Source organism: Aethalodelphis obliquidens, unplaced genomic scaffold (genome assembly GCF_003676395.1).
Source record: "Aethalodelphis obliquidens isolate GAN/ISIS:26980383/991018 unplaced genomic scaffold, ASM367639v1 scaffold6, whole genome shotgun sequence".
Lineage (NCBI taxonomy): Eukaryota > Metazoa > Chordata > Mammalia > Artiodactyla > Delphinidae > Aethalodelphis > Aethalodelphis obliquidens.
In genome coordinates this window covers 47,670,728-47,691,411 of record NW_020837950.1, presented here as the reverse complement: position 1 = coordinate 47,691,411, position 20,684 = coordinate 47,670,728, and the positions used below count along the sequence as shown (strand labels likewise).

The window sequence follows — 20,684 nt, the reverse complement described above, 5'->3', positions numbered from 1 at the left end:
CCCGTGATTAAACTATTTGTTTGATAAGCATTCAAAGAGACCCCCATATTCTTTCTCTCTTGGCACAGTTGTTTTCCTCCTTCTCAGGCCTAAGGGGTTTCATTTGCATTTTATTTGCATTTTGTTCTTAATGGGAAAAAAAGAGAAAGCAAGGAGATAAGAGAAAGAAAGAAAAAACAGTTCCAGATATCTAGCAGTAACCAATTCCTTGGTGTTAGCCTGTGCTTTTGAATATTTTATAATTTATAAACTGAAAACATTATGCTCTGCTTTTCAAACAGGCTTTGTCAGATGCCGTTCCTAAACCTTTTAAGACATAAGGCTTGTGACGGATAAAAAATATGCATTCTTTATTTCTACATATCTCCTGCGGTGCTACACTGTGGGATTGGAAGAATAGAGGAGGTTAGAAGGAGGTTAGAAGTGCCTGCATCATTTACAGAGGCAAAACTGATTTTTAACTTGTGACTTTTATTGAAAACAAAATGTTGATACTTATAAAATATCAAGAAAGCATATGCTTCTTAAAGAAGTCCTCTTCCTGACTTCTTAATCATCATCTGGACACCTATTTTTAGAGATGCCACTGAGAGATTTGTTGAACCTTATTGAATTAAGGTCAACTCATCAATTCTTTACAGGAATATAAATTTAAGCTGATTTCTAATAGCTTCTGAAATGTAAAAGAAATGCTGACCTTTAGTCTAGATGTCAGTGGAAGCAAAGTCAAGAGCCAGAGAGTTTTGGTAAGACATTTATACGTTGCTGATAAGAGGTGGAAATTGTCTCTGTGTTTCATATGCAGGAATCCAGAGGTGGTGTTTCTAGTTCTGCTCTTGTAGGACCAGGAATGGTCATTTAACCTTCCTGTCTTTTATTTGCTTTGCATGCACGAGAATTTATGTTGGCATGTTGCTTTTCTGGAGATAAAATGAAAGCTATATTAATGTAGCATATTAACCAATTGCTGCATGTATAATATAAACGATTTCAGTTTGCTAAAAGGAAAATCCTAAGTTAGCTGAAGACCAGATCTGGAAACACAGGGAACAGAGCCTGGCGGTTCTTTGCAAAGAGTGGCCATGTGCCATGCAGCTTCCACACAACTGCCCAAGAGCCAGGCAGTGCAGGGATCCTGTAAAACTTCAGCCCTTGAATTCTGCAGCGATAAGGCAGGCTCTCTGGATTAACAACCCTGTCAAGGGTAACCCTCTGAAGTGCTTATTTGTTTAGACGAAGAAGCTCATTCATCATCAGGGAGTGATAGAAATGGGGGCTCTCTGACACTATATCTGAAGGCTACCTGGATATATGGGCTCTTTTGGCACCATGGAAAGGAAGAGAAGGAGAAAAGACACTGTTGCTATTCAGTTTCAACATAGTATTAAAATGTAATGTATTAAAAAAAATGAAATGTATTATACATGTTCAAAAATACCATTTTTTCTGATGCCGATTTTATCCCTTTTCATTATAAACCTCTTTGGGGAAAAATTTATCTTAAATAACAATCAGAGATGACAAGTGTAGTTATGGTGTTAACTAATGTAAAAAAAAAAACCCAAAGAGAAAAGTAACACTTCCATAAAATCTGAAATTAGAATTGCAGCTTGACTTTTATTTACTTTATTATTAGATTCTTTGAAACCTATTTTATCAATCTGTTCTTCTAGTCAAGCATGTGGATCTGATATTTATTTGCTACAATAACTAGATTATAAGCCCAAATAAATTTTCTTTTTAAAAATGCTGCAGCTGAAATAGTGACTTTAAGAAGTCTTGGTATAATTTCAGATTTTAAAAATAATCTAGAATTTATAATGTTATAAAAATGGAAAAAACTCAAAAGCATATATTATCTGAGGAAATGAATAACAATAACTGATGTAAAAATTGAGTGCGTTGAGTATAAATAAGGATAGGATTACTTGCTACGTAGGGGAAATTTTAGGTACTATACTTATTAGTTATGATTGACAATTAAAACCAAATTCTGTGATTTTTGAGTGTACATATAACTAATGAGGAGATTTCAGTTTTTTATTTAAAACAGAAATGACATAACATATATTGCAGTTACTAATTTTTACTTATATAATATGTAATTCACAAATACTATATAGTGATATATTCATATATCATAAGCAAGAGAACATGTATATATAGATGTAACCTATAAAATATAAAGCATATCTGTACATTCTAATATAACTATAACTTATTGAGTATTATTTGCTAATAATCATCTCTTTCTTTATAACATTCCTGCAAGTAGATACTGTGGTCTTAGTTTATAGGTGAAGAAAGTAAAGTTTAGGGAGGTTAAATAACATGTCCAAGGCACCACAGCTAGTATGTGACAGAAACAGGGTTGGAAGGCAGATCCACTTAGGTTCAAAGCCCTTGCCAGGTACTCGTAGTCACGTTGCCTCCATTTTAATATATCTACATGTATCTATCTACAAATATCACTCCTATTTCTGATAATGCTGTGTATACTGCCTTTCTCAAAAGATTTAGTTACCCTGCTGGCCACAAAGGGAAAACCAAAGCAGTACAAATGCAATGGTTGATACTTGTTGCGCTCTAAGGATCAAACCCGATGTAAATAAGTAAATTTTGGAAGAAAGCAGGCTGACGCACACAAAAAAATGTGCTATAGGCAGTATGTTTCTGATATTATCTCACTGCTCGTTCTGTCTACTCCATTCCTTCCCAGCCCTCCGCGTTTCTACTTTACTCAGATCTGACTTCCCAGGGACTTCCTTCCATTTTCTCTGATTTCTCAAGGTCTTAATGTTTCCTGAGTGACTATGGGTAAAAACAGATTATCCTCTTAACTTAGTTAATGTGGTGGTACCTAATTCTGAGAACTGTAACAATAATAATACTAACAAGAATAAACAATAATAATGACTACCAAAACCAGTTACCCACATACACATCTTTTTTTTTTCCACATCTTTTTTTTTTTTTCACATCTTTTTTTTTTTTTTTCTTCTACTACTTTTAATTTTTCTTACAAACCCTTGCGTCGAGGGCTGACATTCAGTAGATCGCAGTGAGGGAGCTGCTCTGCTACCACATACACATCTTGATAATGCGGACTGAAACTACCTATCAGCCCCTTCTACTTAAGCCTCCCACCCCAAAATATATATCTACTTTAACATGACTGCTATTTCCTGAGACTTTTGTCCAGGCAAATGATTTCATTGTTCATTATACGAACTTCCCTAAAGACCTACCAAATCTTCAGTGGAAAGAATCAAAAAACAGTTAGGGCTGGACAGTTGTATCCTAATCTTTATTTACTTTTAATCAAGCCCCCGAACTGAAAAACCCACAATAATCCAAGCTTTTAATTCTCATCAAATTTTGAGCACAAGATTAAATTTTCTCCCTTCGAGACGCAGTCTTTTCCCTTCTTGAGGTAAGCAATAAAGTCAGCTCTGTCTTACTGACAGGTTGTGTTAGTAATATTTGGGGAGATAGCATTTGAGAATAATAACAACCAATATTTACATAGCACCTATTATGAACTGGGTACTGTGAGCACATGCACACACACACACAATTTAATCCTCATAACAACTCTATGAAGTAGACATTAATATTATCCTTATATTATGCATGAGGGAACTGGGGCCCAAAGAGGTGTTAAGTAGTTTGTCCAGATAACACAGCTTCTTAAGTGGCTTTCTAAACTGGCTCTTGTAATATACCGTACCAGAGAAGTGTCTTTAACAACTGTTAAAGTGAAGCTTATGGAACTATGATAGCAAACTCAGATAGTTGTTAACTGGCTATTAGCTTCAAGTTAGACTAGCTGTTATCTTTGTCCATAGGTGGTGCCACGCTTGCATATGAGCAAGTCAGGTGGAAGGAGTTAGTGTGGCATATCACTGAGGCAGGAAAATTGTTTTAGTGTCTGAGTGCAGTATGATTAGTATAGATAACAGTCTTCAATAGATGGTTTCCCACACCAGCTCTGTCTACAATTGCAGAAGATTCTTATATCCACCAGGCAACTCTGGTATGCTTACCTTTAAGAGAGGACTTACTCATGGGAAAATGACTAGAGGCACAGAGGAAAAGAAGCTACAGATAAAAAGCTCACAACTTCATACTCTTGAGTTATGGATCACACCACTGCAACATAAATCATCATGATTCATTAATAGAACGATGGCTGGGTTAAATCTTTTCTTGATAGTTTATCAATTCTCTGTCAATGAACTTCTAGGTAAATGACACTGGTTACATTCCCTCCACCACTGTCTCTCTCTTACCCAGTGTTCTCTGCCAGTACAGTCATCCCCTGCTATCAGAATTCATCAAGTTCCTGGATTTGGATGGCAGAGGACACCTATATGTTTTTTGCTCTGTTCTCTCACACAAATTAGCCTTTCCATCTTGACCCTTGCTTTTCATGGTGCTATCAGAGTTTGCATTAGGTTTCTTTAGGTGCTGACTAGATTGATGTATGTTTTGTGAGCTCATCATGTAGGCCTCTGTTGAATTGCTGTTTGAAAAAATGTTGCCTGAGAATGACACTCCTGGGACCATTTAGTTTCCTGAAAACTAGGAGCAAGGAGTTTTGATATGTTTTAGGAATTAGTACAAAAGAAAATACAGGATAAACTACAATGCATTTAAATACTTCTTAAATTATTTATCCTACATGATTGTCAAGTGAACTACCTCAATAGATTTCTAATTGTTTTTATTTTATACATATGTATATGTGTAATATATATATATATATATATTTCCAAATATTCTAATACACAGTAGCATAGCCCTCTTTCTAAAATAACTCCCATGCTCAAACCCTTACTTTACCATCCTTCATCTACAAATAAAATCTGAAATGTGTTCTGGAGCTCAAAGCCCATATCTCTACTCGTCATGCTCTCCTCCTATAGTTTCTAGAATAGGGCACCTTAAACATGAATATGGGTACGAACCACCTAGAGATCTAGTTAAAATACAGAGTCTGATTCAGTAGATCTAGGGGTGAGGCCCAAGGTGCTGCTGCTCTCACAAGCTCACAAGTGATGCTGGTGATGCTGACCCCTGAACCACAGTTTGGAGCAGGGAGACTCTAGATTCTAGAGCCTTGTTACATTAGCAAACAGCCATTTGTTCTACTCATCACCCCTTTTAACAGTCTTTGATTTTTCTGCCCACTTGTCTTTGTCTGTGCTCTTGCACACATTCCTCTCTTCTCTGAGATCTGTTTTATCTACAGAAATGTAAATGAACCTGATTCTTTACAGGTACGGCCACCCTTTAAAAAACCACATCTCAGTGCCTTTGAAGGAGAATCCCTTGCTCTCCAATTTCCTGAGCAAACACATTTCTTTGAATCATGCCCTTGCCCAGAATTCTGAGCACATGGAAAGACTCCGTGCCTCTTTGAATGTGGCCATGCCACACTGTGACACAGTGTAAGTCACTGAAGGAACGGGCACAGGTTAGGGATACAGTTTTCGGTTGAGAGAAATAACACTTACTATAAAAATATTGATTGAGAAATGTATCATAAGTGTGCCTTTTTCTACTGAGGAAAACACTGCAGCCTCAGGATGGACAAATCTAATAATTCTGGCATTTAAGAAATAAGGCGCAAGCCACAGCGTCCTCACTAAGTTAGAAATCTTCCTGATTTCTGCTACGACTCTTCTGAATGTATCATAAGCGTGCACTTATTCAACATGATTTGGGAGTGATTGTGTTAATATTCAGCGACCCCCTAGAAAGTGCTAATTAATACACAGGAGAGTCCAGAAACATTTATACTTTTGGCATCCCGGTGCTTTGGCCGCGCGGACCGTGGGCTGCAGGTACTGGAGCCGTGTCTCTTGAGCCGAAGTTCATCCCCGCGCTGAGTGTGAGCTCATCCGCACGTGGGGCTGATAAAGCTCTCGGCCTCACGGTACGGACTTCCTGGCAGAGCTGCAGCTTTCTTTCGTTCCCGAAGTGAGACCCTCCGCTCACCTGGTTAAGCTGCCTAATCCTAAATCGGCTTTTAAATTGTCATTTAACAACTCTGAGGCTCTCCAGCAGGATTCTGTGAAAATCCAGAGGTAAATGAGGCCTAGGCTAAGTGACAAGGAACCAACAAAGATTTAAAAGTGGACTGCAAATTCTTTACCTAAACTGAATTTTAATTTCTTTCATCTGAGAATTAAGGTCCTCCTACCTCACTTCAAATGATGATGGGTGGCCTTTAGACTTTATACAATGCTACATGACTATTTAAAAAATCAGATAATGAAACAAAAGCTGCATTTTCTATTATTTTTTTCTGTCTTTTTAAAATTTACTGATGACATTACATAGCTCTTAAAATTCTCATTTCTGCTTGAGGCTGGATATTCTTGCTTCTCATTTATCTATTTAACAATACACAGTTTTGAAATGTTTGTGTTTTGTTATGAAAAGAAGCATGTACTTTTGAACATATTTTCCTCACTCTTGTAATGACATAAAAGTAATATTAAGGCTCCTATAAGAAGCTCACAAATTTAAGACACAGATCTCTCTACCCATCAATGTTCTGATTCAGTAGTTCTAGAATGAAGCCAGGGATCTGTATTTTTATTAAACCCTCCAGGTCATTTTGATGCACACCTAAAATTATATTTCTTATTGAAGAAAGTTTCCTTTTTTATTTAAAATTTTCTTTTATGAAATAAAAGAGTAAATGACGGTTAAATAAGGCTCAGTGTTGGGGAGGGCATTGTAGTGGTGCCTCAGTGACAGGAGTGACACAGATGGCTGGTGGACCACCACCCCTAGTGGCTCCACCACACAGAACTGGGGCTTGGCGGGAGCACATCAGTGCGGAAAGATTCAAGGGAAGAGGGCAACTGGGAGTTCTGATGACTGATTTTGAAAGGAGGGAATGATTTGAGTGGAGGCCACATGGTTTAACTTACAGTGAACCTGCAGGTTTTGAAAATTGCATGCTGGATTTCCTCATAAACATACATCAATCTCAGGGAACAGGAGGCTCTGCTCTTTGGTATGCAATCTTTTGGGAGTTTTTTCTCATTCAGTACAAATACATAGAAAATATACATTGGAGTTGAGAATTAAAAAATGCAGAGAAATAAAAAAAAGCTTTCAATAATTTAATAAAAAGCACCTGGGCAAATGTGAGCTCTAGTCACTTTCTATTTAAATTATGAAACCTTTGAATTTACTTTTAGGAGGATAAACACAGTGTTCCTTGGCATTGTCTCTCTCTCTCTTTCTATTTTTTTAGAAAAACCTGCACGTAAAGCAACTATACTCCAATAAAAATTTAAAAAGCAAAACAAAACCCTGCACATCATTTCAGAATAAAGTGGTAGCAATTATTCTCAGAGACCCAAGCAAGCAGTAGCCTTGAATAGGAAGAATGATGCATGGTACAGGGTGAAATTGGGTTTGCCACCCAAAGCTCAGTCTTACGCATTTGTCTTTTCCAATACACAATTATACAAAAAAAAAAAAAAAAGAAGTACAAACACCCAGAGTTATAAAAGTATATTTTTGCTGGGTTTTTTTGGAATTAATAAAATACACAAAATCTCTGGTTTATCTTGTAGAAAGTTTAGCAAGTTCTTAGGATTAAATGGCTTTCCTCTCCTGCGAAGGGTCTGATGTAAACCCTTGTACCAAGGCTTAAAGTCTTAAGGCTGTTAGAAGTTTCCATCAGTCAGTCTGTATGTCAGTGGATAAAGTCACTTATGATCTAACCTATTTATTGCTCTCTGGAAAAATGCATCAAACTACAGAAGTATTTTTTTTAATGATGAAGGAGGGCTGGGGAAATAAAGGCTTGTCAAATGATAAAATGTGTTTTCTAACTGACAACATTTTGGAGCAACATATTACCACAATGCTTTTTAAGTAATTTTAAGTTTTGTATTTGATGAAGTGCTGGAAAAAAAGAGATCAGTTGTCTTTGGTAATTTATCTTTAGTTACTTCCAGGAACTGAAATTATCTCTCATTTCCATGGTTAGAAAAGTTTGTGTTCCATGTATAGTCCTCTTGAAATAGTTGATTTTGAACATTCAGTAACAGGAAAATTAAGTGAAAGTATATAAAATTTGCTTTACTCTTCCCCACTGTGTTCTCTTTTAGTTAATTTGATGTACATTTAAAATACTTGAAGTATCTGCATTTCATGGATACCATATATTATGTGTGCACTCTGTAACAATTATTTGACACTGCATGCTGAACTGTGTACAGTGCTCAGGGAAATGTTAGCAAAGGGACAGACAAGGGTAGAATGCAGATAAAATACCACATCTGGCCTTGGCCTTGGCCCTCCAGGGGTTTATGTAGTATATTTGAAAACATATGAGTGTAGACCTTAATAAGCTTGGTTGAAGGCATGCAAGTATACATACGCTTTGCATGCTGGTGAATTTTTAATAGGCTGCTCTATAGTTCATGTCAAGAAGTTCACCAAAGGAATTTGCTAATGATTTAACAATGTTGTTGAAATTACTGGGTTACTTTTCAGTCTGGTTAGACTGGTAAACTTTCTATGAAGCATTTTAATCACCATTATCATATTCAGTTCCAGTAATGGGGTTCCCAAAAGATTGGTCAGCTTCTCTTTTGTTATTCTGTTTTTACTATTGCTTCCAAAGTTATAGTACATTTATCAGATTTTCTCACAAGCCAATTATGACTATAAAAAATTAGATTAATTAATATGTATCTAAGGAGAATTTTGATATTTTCCTTCAGTTTAAACATCTGTGTCTCAGAACTGATTTAGTCTGTGTCTGAATGGCCAGGCAGATAAATGCTAATATTATTCATATTTCCAAAAGTTATAATTAAGTTTTTGACTTGAAAATATATTGAAATAAAGTCTGATCGTGGGCTTTAGAATAATACAAGTATAATAATACAAGTTTTTGTATATGAGCAAAGGGTAACAACAGAAAAATGACAGACTTGGCTTTTCAAGTGAAATGTATTGATTTGAAGAAATTCCATCCCTTTTGACAAATACAAAACAGAAATATGGTGGGTTTTGCAAGTCTAAAATTTTCTTAAGCCAAATCCCAAGAATAATTCAATTACTGTTTCAGTCTGGAACTTTAGGAAGGTCATCAACTCTGATCGGGCCACTTGGATATTATAAAAGTGGCCAGCACTTCTCAGGAGAGAGGCTCTTTCATATGTAGCATCTGGCTCAACATTTGCTTCATTATATTAGCATTTTTTTTCTTTTAAACCTGGTATTAATTTCCTGCTGCTACTTTCTATCTCAGTTTAGATGATTTTTGGACTTGGGATATTGTATCTGCCTTCTTCCTTCCCTCCTCTCAAACCTCCAACCCAGATGTTGAAAAACATTGTACTTGAATATAGAAAAGCTCATTTACTTTTTATCTAAAAGGAGCTTTGGTAAAAATGTGAAGTACAAGGAAAAAAAAAAAGAAAACCTTATTCAAATTTATCAAAAAGTTTTAGATATTAGATAAGTATAGAAATCACCCTAAAGCTTAAAAAAATTAAGCACTAAATGTTAGCCCAGATTCTAAACAATAGAATAACTTACTATCCTATCATAGTAGGTGAGAGACATTTCCTCATTTAGTTTTTAAACAATGCTTTGACAATAAATCTTGCCATAAATGCCAGTCATTTCAGTCTTATGACTTGACTTGATGGGCCAGGGGGTCAGGAGTGTATCTCATCTCATCATGTTTGTAGTCCAAGAAAACAAGCCAGTAAAAGTAAAAGTTAGCTAGTAAAAGTAAAAGTTAGCTTGGTTAATTTTTTGTAGCTGATACTGTTAGTAGAATGTAGAGTTTATTGTTTCAGGGAGGAGGGCAAAATCATGGTAGATGGAAACATATTAAACTCCCATAGCACAAAAACAAGCAAAACCAAACATTAGTCAATCACATAAGAAAATATCTTCATGAAATCGCCCTGAGCAGGGATGACTTTGCTTTGCTTTGGAAGAGGATGGACTGCCTTGTTTATGGTAATATAACCTTGTTAACTTTTTTGAAACTTTTACCCTAATATTTTCCCAGTACTTTTATCTTAGTCAGTAATATTTATATTGAACATTTTTGGGGGGTAGAGTAATTACTGAAGGTTTAAAATATATTTGGGTTTATGCTAAACTCCATAAAATATGTGGGAGGACATTGGATCTTTACTAACATCAAAACCTGAATACCTTATGACTGAGGAGATTGTTCCTAAGATTTTATTCTAATAAACTCACCAACAAATATTTTACAGACCAAACTAGAACTTCATCTGTTTATTGTTATTTACCATAAAATTGGCTTTTGGTTAAAACAGCTGAGTTATTACAAAGAATATTACAAAAGAAAAACTTTAAATTATATGAATGATTGTCAAAAAATATTCTTGTGTGCTTTGGCTGTCTGCAGGAAGAGAGATACCTTGACTTCAAAATTTCATTAATCATTTTCCTCAATAAAATTTTGTTATTATAATGCCAAGTAGAAGCAACAAGTGTTAAAGTTTCCTACCTAAATGCCATTGATATAATTTTAATAATCATAACCTTCCAATGATGAAGTGTCCTATAGATAGTTTCCTTTTTTTCTCTAAAATAACAAGAATTAGTAGAGAATTAGGGTCTGACTACACATCTTACTACATGTATAACTTTGGTGTGGAAAGTACCTGATTTCCAGCCCCAATTCTCTTGATTTTGAAAAGGGAACTAATAATAATACCTGATATTTGTCACCTGCTTATTCTGTGTCAAATACTGCTTTAAGTCCTTTATTGACTTTTCACAACAACACCATGAGTATGTTATTTCCATTTTATAGTTGAGGAAACTAAGACAAGAAAAGGGAAGTAGTTTTTCACACAATTAATAAATGGCAGAGCCAGGATTTGAACCCAGGAAATACTACTTCAGTACATGTATTTTTCATCATTTAACCCTTTTGCATTAGAGTTATTCTGAGCATGTATTAAGGAATAGGATAGATGTTCCCATAAGTAATAGATGCTTCATATTTATATATAAGTTCAGAAAAATCTATCTGCTTCCATAATTTTCTTTAGCTTTTTAGGCTTATATTAAAAATAATGACATATAATATTAATCCTGGTGAATTTTAAAGATGTGTAACAATTGAGATCCTTCCCAGTTAAACTGAATTTCAAATTTATTTTCATTTGGCATAATTTATTTTAAGCTTTCAGATTCTGGACCTACATTAATATGTATAGGAATAGTCAACAGAAAAAAAAGGAATGTTGAAAAGAAAAAGAAAATATGAATTTATGAACTTAGTTGTGAATTGCATATAAGGATATTAACACTTAACTGATGCCAGTCGTCCTTGGGTTCACATAAAACCAGGTAGATGTCAACAGTAGGCATGCATGGTTGTCAATTAAGTGTCAGATATTAAGATGTTGATTTAATAGCTTTTTATTGAGCACCATATAGAAATATAATTTTTGAAGTCTCTGACATGGATACTTCATAATATATTGCATTTTTATAGGGGAATAACACTACATTCCACCTTAAATTATTGAACTTCTTCTAATACAAAATTATATTGGGAAGAAATTGCTTAGTACACATGGATAAGATTGATGAATACAGAAATTCTTATTAGTGTGTTCTGTCATTTTTAGAACACACACACATACACATATGAGTGAGAGAGAATCTGTATCTCAATGTGAGATTGAGAAAATAAGACATTGAGAAAATGAAGAAGATAAAAAAGCCTTTAATACTTCCTTTTTTGTGAAAGCCCATTTTCCCACATGGTGATCTTTTAAGAAGGTTAACTAGTGTTACATTCTTCAGACAAGTTAAGTCAAAGAATAATATCCTAATATAAACCATCACCCCAAATGCATTCTGTTTGATCTTGTCTGACTTCTTCTGCTAAAGTGGATATATTTTTTCTGACATTTATGGATGATTACTTATAGTAAGGATAAGAAATGTATTCTAAGCTATGTATTTAGGGGAAGACCTTATTGAAATTTTGAAATAGGCAAATTGTTTGCTTCTTTATTTAAAAATAGTGTTATATTTTCATCCTCTTTTCTGATCGCTTGCCTGCCCTTTCCAGTTCTCAGTGTTCTTGGGATGCATACAACTCCATTACTACCTGTGGAGGATTTTTTTAAAAATTGTAATAAAATATACATAACATAAAATTTCCCATTTTAACCATTTTTAAGTGTACATATTAGTGGCATTAAGTACTTTTACATTGTTGTGTAACTGTCACCACTATTTCTACAACTTTTTCATCATCCCAAACAGAAACTCCTCCACCCACCCCATTCCCCTTCCCTTAGATCCCAGTAACCTCTATTCTATTATCTGTATCTATGAATTTGCCTGTTCTAAGTATTTCGCATAAGTGGAATTATACAATATTTTTCCTTTTATGCCTGGCTTACTTCACTTACCATAGTTTCTTCAAGGTTTATCCATGTTGTACCATGTATCAGAACTTCATTCCTTTTTAAAGGTGAATAATATTCCATTGTATATATATACCAGGTGAATAATATTCTATTGTGTGTATGTACCACATTTTATTTATCCATTCATCTGTGTATGGACACTGGGGTTGCTTCCCCTTTCGGCTGTTATGAATAATGCTGCTATAAACATTGGTATAAAAGTATCTATTTGAATCCCTGCCTTCATTTCTTTTGGGTATATACCTAGGAGTTGAATTCATAGATCATATGGAAATTCTATGCATAACTTTTTGAAAAATCACCAAACCGTTTTGCGCAGGAGGTATAGTGTTTTGTATTTCCACCAACAATGCGCAAGGGTTCCAATTTCTCCACTTCCTCATCAACACTTATTTTCTGTTTGTTTGTTTTTGATACTAGTCATCCTAACGGATGTGAAGTTGTATCTCATTGTGGTTTTGATTTGCATTTCCCTAATGACTAGAGATGTTGCTTGTGAAGGATTTAAGTGTTTTGACCAAACTATAATAAACTTTCCAAGAGCTGCACTGGTAATTCACCTGTCACAGCTTGTCAAGTTATTGAAAATCAAAACTTTTTTCTTAAAACTTTCATCAGCACAGGAAGGGCTAACTATATGGGAGGCACCAAAAGTGACATAAAAACATGATTTCTAAGTAAGCAGAGACTGAATTTAAATCCACTCCCTCACTCGCCAGCAGTAAGTTCTTGAGCAAGTTTTTGTAAAATGGAAACAGTTACTGCTTATGGGATATTATGAGGTTTACATGGAACTATGCACCTATATTTGTTCTCTGCAGCATCCCTAACACTTATGACATCACCTGGTATATTGTAGGTACTTAATAAGTATCTGCTAAATGAATGAATGAATAACGCTTTAACGTTACTCAATTAATTATATCTTATTAGATAAGAAGAAGCCTGAGCCCTTCTATTTAAACAAATTTAAATGGAAGATTTCAGTTTGCTTATTTTTATGATTTTAAGTATATCAAGTGTATGTATAATATACTTATATAGGCACACATATAAATGTATTATCAAAATATATCTCATAAATATATAGCTCAGAAAAATTTCAAATTTACAGTGCAATATTAAATTTCAAAACTTTTCACAGAACCAACTACTGACAACTGAAAAAAAAAGAACAATAGAACCTACTTCAGTTCATACTGCTTAAATTTTAAAATGATTTAGGATATTCCTTAAATAACAATTTGATTGTTTTCCAGTAATCTAGGCAGCGTGTATGTTAATAAGATCTACAGGCACCTCCCACTTTTCAAAAGTTTGTTTTATGCCACTTTGCTTTTACGGAAGACCTTCATCAGTACCTGTTTTCCATAATGGAAAGAAATTGGAAGAGGATTTTCACTTTTACGAAAAAAGCAAAAATAGTGTTTGGCCTTTGGTTTGCAATGAGCTGTTAGAGAGGCAGCGGACACCCCTAGCAGTGAGAGTGGTACCACCAACTCCTTCCCCAGGATCTACATTCACCATCTCAGCATCAAGCTGCGATAGCTTTGACCTGTGTCTGTGAGCATCTGTGATTTTTCTCAATTTATTTTGTGTGTCCGTTAGCAAGATGTGTTTGAAGGTACTGCTTCTTTGCTTTACTCCATTTTGGCTTATGAAAGGTTACATGGGGATGTCCTACTTTTGGATATCAGGGGAAACCTGTACTAGAAATGTTTTGGGGGAATAAGTGAATTGATTTGGGTATTGCTATCTCAGTATCTCAGTGCACTATTCATTCTTATAAAGTAAATTGTTTAAATGTCTGCACAACTAATATATAGAGACAGGCTAGATCCCTACCTTTTCCCTTGGTTTTTCAGATATTTTTAGTGATTCCTTTGGTATTTGTCTGTTTGATTTTACAGTTTGTGTCATTTTAAAGCCAGAGTAAATGGAGTGTCTTTGTACTGTATCATGAAAACGAGGTAAACTGACCAATATACTACAGATAATTCAGCCTTCTTTTAACTTCTTTTATTTGTTTAAACATGATGCTATATAGTCATTTACTTTTTAGACAGCTAAAACAATTGGCTCTCATGCAGTTATTTTACATGGACTTAAGAGCACCATCTTTAAAAGTTCCTGCTTAAAATTTAAAAAAAATCTCTTGATAGATTCTATTATACAAAATTATTAACAGAATAACCCTTCACCTCAAGTTCAGGGAATACTTAATGGCTCCTTTTTACAAAATGCTGATTTCTTCTAAAGGATGATTTCTCCTTGGAAAATTTTTACATTCTGAGATGTGAAATTCTGACAGAGGCTTTCTAGTTTTATATGAATTATACTTGGAAAATTACCACTGTCTGTATGTTCTTTTCTCTCTCTCTCTAGATGACAGCATTTGCCTTATAGACTATCTCCTTTTTTCTTTTTTGGACCACCTTCTTTATGAAGGTCTACACCTGGGGAATAAAAAAGCTGACTGGAGACGACCAGACTGACTAATGAATGACTACATGGCTTCTTGTGAAAGTTTTGGTTATTATTCTGTGAATCGTCTTTTTTTTGCGGTACGCGGGCCTCTCACTGTTGTGGCCTCTCCTGTTGCGGGGCACAGGCTCCGGACGCGCAGGCTCAGCGGCCATGGCTCACGGGCCCAGCTGCTCCGCGGCATGTGGGATCTTCCCGGACTGGGGCACGAACCCGTGTCCCCTGCATTGGCAGGCGGACTCTCAACCACTGCGCCACCAGGGAAGCCCTATTCTGTGAATCTTATTTGTGTGTTCTCAACAAAAAAATTGTATTTCACCAAAATCAATTCATGCAAACTTAGGGGAAAACTTTCCAAATGACATGAATAAATCCCAAATCGGAAGGCTTTACTTTCCCCCACCCCAGTATGTTCACATGAGATATTGGAACTCCTCCATTTTACAATAATATTACTGAGATATTTATCAACCTGGGTGAGGCCCAAAAGCTCATGAAATGTAAAAAAAAAAAATCTTAGTCAAAGTAATCTGTGAAAACATATACCTCCTTAATATGTGGAAATAGAAATAAAAGCTCCAAATCTGTTGAAGTTTGCACATCTCTGGTGCAGACTGGTGGTAGGAAATGTGATTATAGAGCATAGGATTTAGAAGTTAGCTGAGATATGCCACCATTCAAGGCTGCCTCCATGGGTATCCCATCTGTGCAGCTGCATAGAGCCCTACACTTAGAAGGGTCTTGAACTTGGTTTCATGCTCTACTGTAACTGTCTAGAAATTCTTCATCCTTTTTAAACAAGAGACCTCACATTTTTATTTTGCACTGGGCCTCATAAATTATGTAGCCCTTCCTGCTGCAGTTTTACTAAGGGCAAGTATCTCAAGTTGACAATAACCTACATAATGAATGATAACAGATAATTCCTATTTAGTCAATGAAGTGTGAAGTAGACCAAATGTTATATGATAACTAAAAACTCTAGGTAAAAGAGAAAGCACTCAGGTTTTTAGAATCCTTAACATCACAATTTTGCAAAATTAGTAGCACGGTTTTCTAAATTCATGTCAATAGAGGAAAAATAATGATCGATGGAAATAGTGTTCTTTTTTCCTTTAAAGAAAACTAAGTATATTTCAACACATCTGTTTCTGTAGTTCCCATGGAATTCAGAAATCCAATAGCACATGTAAAAGAAGGAAGACAGAAATGACTAAATTTACTTCATTTATGTTCTTTTGGATAAAGCATCTCATAAACAGTTAATATGGCTGAAGAAATGCAGTGAGGATATGGTGCTCCTACAAAAACAAAGACAACAGGCAGTCTGTTTTTAACTATGAGAGGGAGTGAAAAAAAAAAATCAGGAAGTTGAGACTATTTTTTTCTCTCATAAGCTTCTTAAAGCAAAAAAAAACAAAAACATTAATTTATGGCTACTCTGGAAAAAAAAATCACATACTCATTGTCATCTTGAAGTAGTACTGTGACCCAGAACATGTATTGACTTATCACTACCTGAATAAGATAGTTGTCTAAACCATTTAAGATATCTAAGGTGGAGGGGACCACTGTTAGTGCTGCCAATTTCAACTTAACGGTTGTGTGAATTCAGCTTACATCATTGACATCTAAATATGTGTTTTTATAGTGGTTGACTTTTGGATGTTGAATAAGTAAAGAGCATGTAAGCAACCCAATAACCCCCATCAATCAAGGAAGAGTGCAGATAATGTCCAGCCTCCTGTTTATCCCCATCAGTATATTCCTAGATACCAGGGCGTAAGTCAGAATGGTCCTAGAAAGTCACGTGATCCCTAGAGAAGCTTGAAAGCACAAGAACTTAATACAAATTAGAAGAAAAGAAGGAGGGGAGGGAAGGAAGGAAAGGAGGGAAGGTAAGAAAGTAAATGGAAAATTTCTACGTATACATAAACTATGGAATTATTGGGAGTAAGAGGATTAGATTTACAGTATTCTAGTGTAGAAAGGAATTTTAAAATTTTACTGTTAATTCCTAGAGCTGACTATGGTCTCTTCCAAACTTATAGACTTAGTTAAAAATGAATATAGAGGGAAATTGCACACAAAGGTTGCTGAGTGAGGGGGATATAAGAGTCATGCAGTCCTCCTTTGGTCTTAAACCTAAAGACAACCACAGTTCTCTGTTTCAGGGATTAGTACACAATATTCTCATTTTATATTGTTGAGTGTCTTTGACTCTATTTTTAAAGGTAAAACTTTTCATTCAGTGAGTCAGTGATAAACGCTGAACTAATACCTAAAATTACAGAGCAAAAACGGTGCTTCTCACATAATAGATACTCATACATGACTTGTTCAGTGAAAAAAATATTATGTCTCAAGGCTTTTAAATACTCTAAAAATACGAAGTGACTATAAAATCAGGAGATTGTAAAAAAGAGAGAAAACAGTATTTTGTGCTAAGTAAACAAGAAAAAGATACTTTCCTAAGAACATTTTCTGACTACATGTTTGGATGGAGGTAAGAGAGTGGTATGAGTCTCTGTCAGTATTGGAATAACTCAAGGAGATAAACAAAAGTTATCTGAACAAACAAGTTATAATTCTATTCCATGATGACATTTATAGGAACAGTCATTTTTTTTCCCCAAGCTAATAGAATATCAAGCAATACACAAACATTGAAATAAATTGAATATTCTAGATATATGTGAAAGGGAAAGGCATCTTTGTGTAATCAGGCACATATGCATCACACATAGTTTCTTTCTGAGCTATAACCCTGTCTCCTTTTTCCCAGTTGGGAAGATACATCTGTTTCTTCTCCCTCACTTGATATGATCCAGTAAAATCCAAGCTTTGGCGCTGCTTGCCTGGAACATCAATGATTACTTGATTTCTCAGCACATAAATCTCACTCCAATCCTTGTTGGGCAGATATTAGTAATGAGGTAACTTAGCCTATGGCATCTCCTGCCCTTTGCTTCTCTCCACCAGGAGACTCTTTGTAACCTGCCACTCCAGCACTGTCAAGACTGATGTCAATTGTTTTCCCAGATCAGCATGGTGGAGAAATATACACTGCTTAAAGAAAAACAGAAGAGCCTGTGGTGGTTTATGGTATTTCTGAATATCTACGCACTGCCAATATGGCATTCCAAAACATGATGCCCAAAAGACTCAACTGGAACCTGGAAGCCCAGTCTCTGCCATTAGTACCTGCATGGACTCCTCCCCCAACACACCCATTTTTTTCTTTACTTGCCATGTCTTCCTTTTTCAAAAAGTTTTACAAACTAATAACTCTCTTCAACAGACTAAAACACATGCATAGATATATTCTTAAAATACTGCCTTAGTGTTAGAACATGTACCAGCTTTGCCAAAAGGCATGAGCACCAGTTAGCTGAGGATGAATTCTCCTGTTGTAAGGTAATTGTCTTTTTGTTGGTTCAGTGGGAGTGAAGATGCTTTTGTTTGTGTTGCTGAATTGACTAAAAAGGATTGAATTAACAGGTTACCTGTATACATTAAAAAAACTGTGCCTATGTAACAGTGCTATTGAGCATATATATTTAATTGCATTTTACATATTGTGTTTTAGATTCCCAGCACAGCCATGTATATGACACTGAAGCAGTTCCACAGGACTTCACACTTAGCGGGGCCTTGCATTTGCCGTTGCTGCCTTGAAATTCTTAATAATTTTTAATAAAATTTGGTAGAGGAACCCAGGACTTTCATTCTGCCTGGGACCCACAAATTATATGACTGGTCTTGACTTCCAATAAAAATTTCTTTCAGATTCTAGGTGTCTAGGTACATTGCTGCTGGTAGGGAGAGTGGGTTCATTGTCCATGAGAACATACCTGAGACTCAATAAATTGTTGGTTTAGACAGAGCCTGATTTTGGAAGAAGGATGTAGGTGTCCAATGATTGTGAAAGTTTGTTTATAAAGAAAATCATATATATTTTTCCATTGACTTTCACTGTAAAAACAAAGATCTCTTCTTATGGACAATTCTGTCAGTGGACAAGTTGAAATACTTTGGTAAGGAAGAGTTTAAATTAAGGAGCTTGCTTTGTTCTTCATTGGCGCTCTAGGATCTGCCTGTAGTTTTTCTTACGTACTTCAGTTTGAAAAAATAAAGCAATTTATTCTGTCTCCATAAAAAATTAAAATGTAGCATAGGTTTGAAGCCCCAGCTGCCATGCCTTCTGGCAATTTAAGATTAGGCTAACTTTTTTTTTTTTTTTAAGCATGAGCACTGAAATTTTATTTAACTTAATCTCATAGCATCATATAAAACACACAGTTTCCAGTTGAGGTATTCTCTTACCTATGTTTTTACAATGAATTTTTATGCAGTATTTGTGAAATTTAGAACTTTCTTTCCTGCACTACCTGAAAACATTACCTCTTCTGAATATTGGAGGATCTTGTTACTGCCTATTCATTTGTCATGACTTTGTGTTGGATGGTGGTAGCAGGGGCTGGCCAAGAGATGGCCAGGATAAGAACCCAAACACACCTGGTGAGATTGCAGGGATTTGCATATGGGAGTAGAAAAATGTCAATTGTTTTCAGGTTGTCACTACTGGTCTAGCAATTTTTAACTAGTCATCTAAAAATTAAAAATGATCAACATGAGAAAGGAAGAGGTGAGGTGCAAGTACCATTGGCAAAATAATCAGTTTTAGTCAGAGACTCAGAATGTCTATTAAAGAAATTCCAAAATAGGTAATCGATAGTTCTAAGTGGATAGGTAGCCAGCATCGAGGAGAACCAATAGCAGTGTTTTAGGACCAACTCATGGAAAGGCTGGATTATGGTCAAGAAATTCTGTTCCAGTAGAGGTTGAGATAATCAGGAGTAAATTCCACTACTATAAGAGATGGAGAAATGGGAATCAATTATTGAGGAAAGAACAAAGGATCTAGTTTATAGGGTGCTGTAGCCCCCAGATAGACTGTCTCAAAACTGAAATAGGACATAACTAATGTAGGGATTATAAAAAAGTAAAATTTGCCATATCAATACATTGTAATGTGTTGCTGTTGCTTGTAAAACTTCTCTGGAAGCCTCTTGAGCACATGTGGAAGCTGGGGGGTGTCAGCTGGAGCCACAGACATTTTTCATCTCGTTCCTATGGACTATCCATTTACTCTTTGATAAAATGTAGTACTATTAAAAAAAAATAGATGGTAGGCTATTTATGGAAGTAAGAGAATATGTTTACATAATTATAATGATGGCTTCCTCCTTCCATTCAATGAATACTTTTGGGGGAAGTTATGTTTACTTTTATAGTTGTCCTGTGAGTAATGATTGTAGTCTTTTAGAACAACAGAGATCATATTTAAACCCTGATCATGGGCACAGTGATAGATTTAATCTCTGACTACAATAAAGCCAGGCATTTTGACATTTTATTGTGGTAACAGGAATGTTTGGCTTTATTTTCTGCAGACTGGCATGGTGCCATTGCTTTATATCCCCCTGAAATAACACTTTTAATACCCATGCCTCCTTCCAGTGCTCTTGCACTGATTCAAGGCTGAGAAGCAGTGGCCCAGTGCCAGCTCTAATTAACCAGTAAGACACTCCAGGCAGTATATTTCTAGGGATTATTGCATGCCTGCCTTAAGTGCACCACTACTCAAGGAGGGCAATCATCCTTTAGAAAATGCATTCTCTGAAGTGACTTATTACCATTTGGAGGGGGAAC

At 35.5% G+C, this 20,684-nt stretch overlaps 1 long non-coding RNA gene across 1 annotated transcript in view; it reads left to right on the top strand.

Moving 5' to 3' along the window:
- LOC113619024 (uncharacterized) overlaps nt 1-14,458 on the top strand; it is a 354,176-nt gene extending 339,718 nt beyond the window's left edge. The window contains exon 10 of the long non-coding RNA XR_003432251.1: nt 14,396-14,458. This is a non-coding gene — a long non-coding RNA (uncharacterized LOC113619024). The remainder of the gene's footprint in view (nt 1-14,395) is intronic.
- The last annotated feature ends 6,226 nt before the right edge of the window (nt 14,459-20,684 follow it).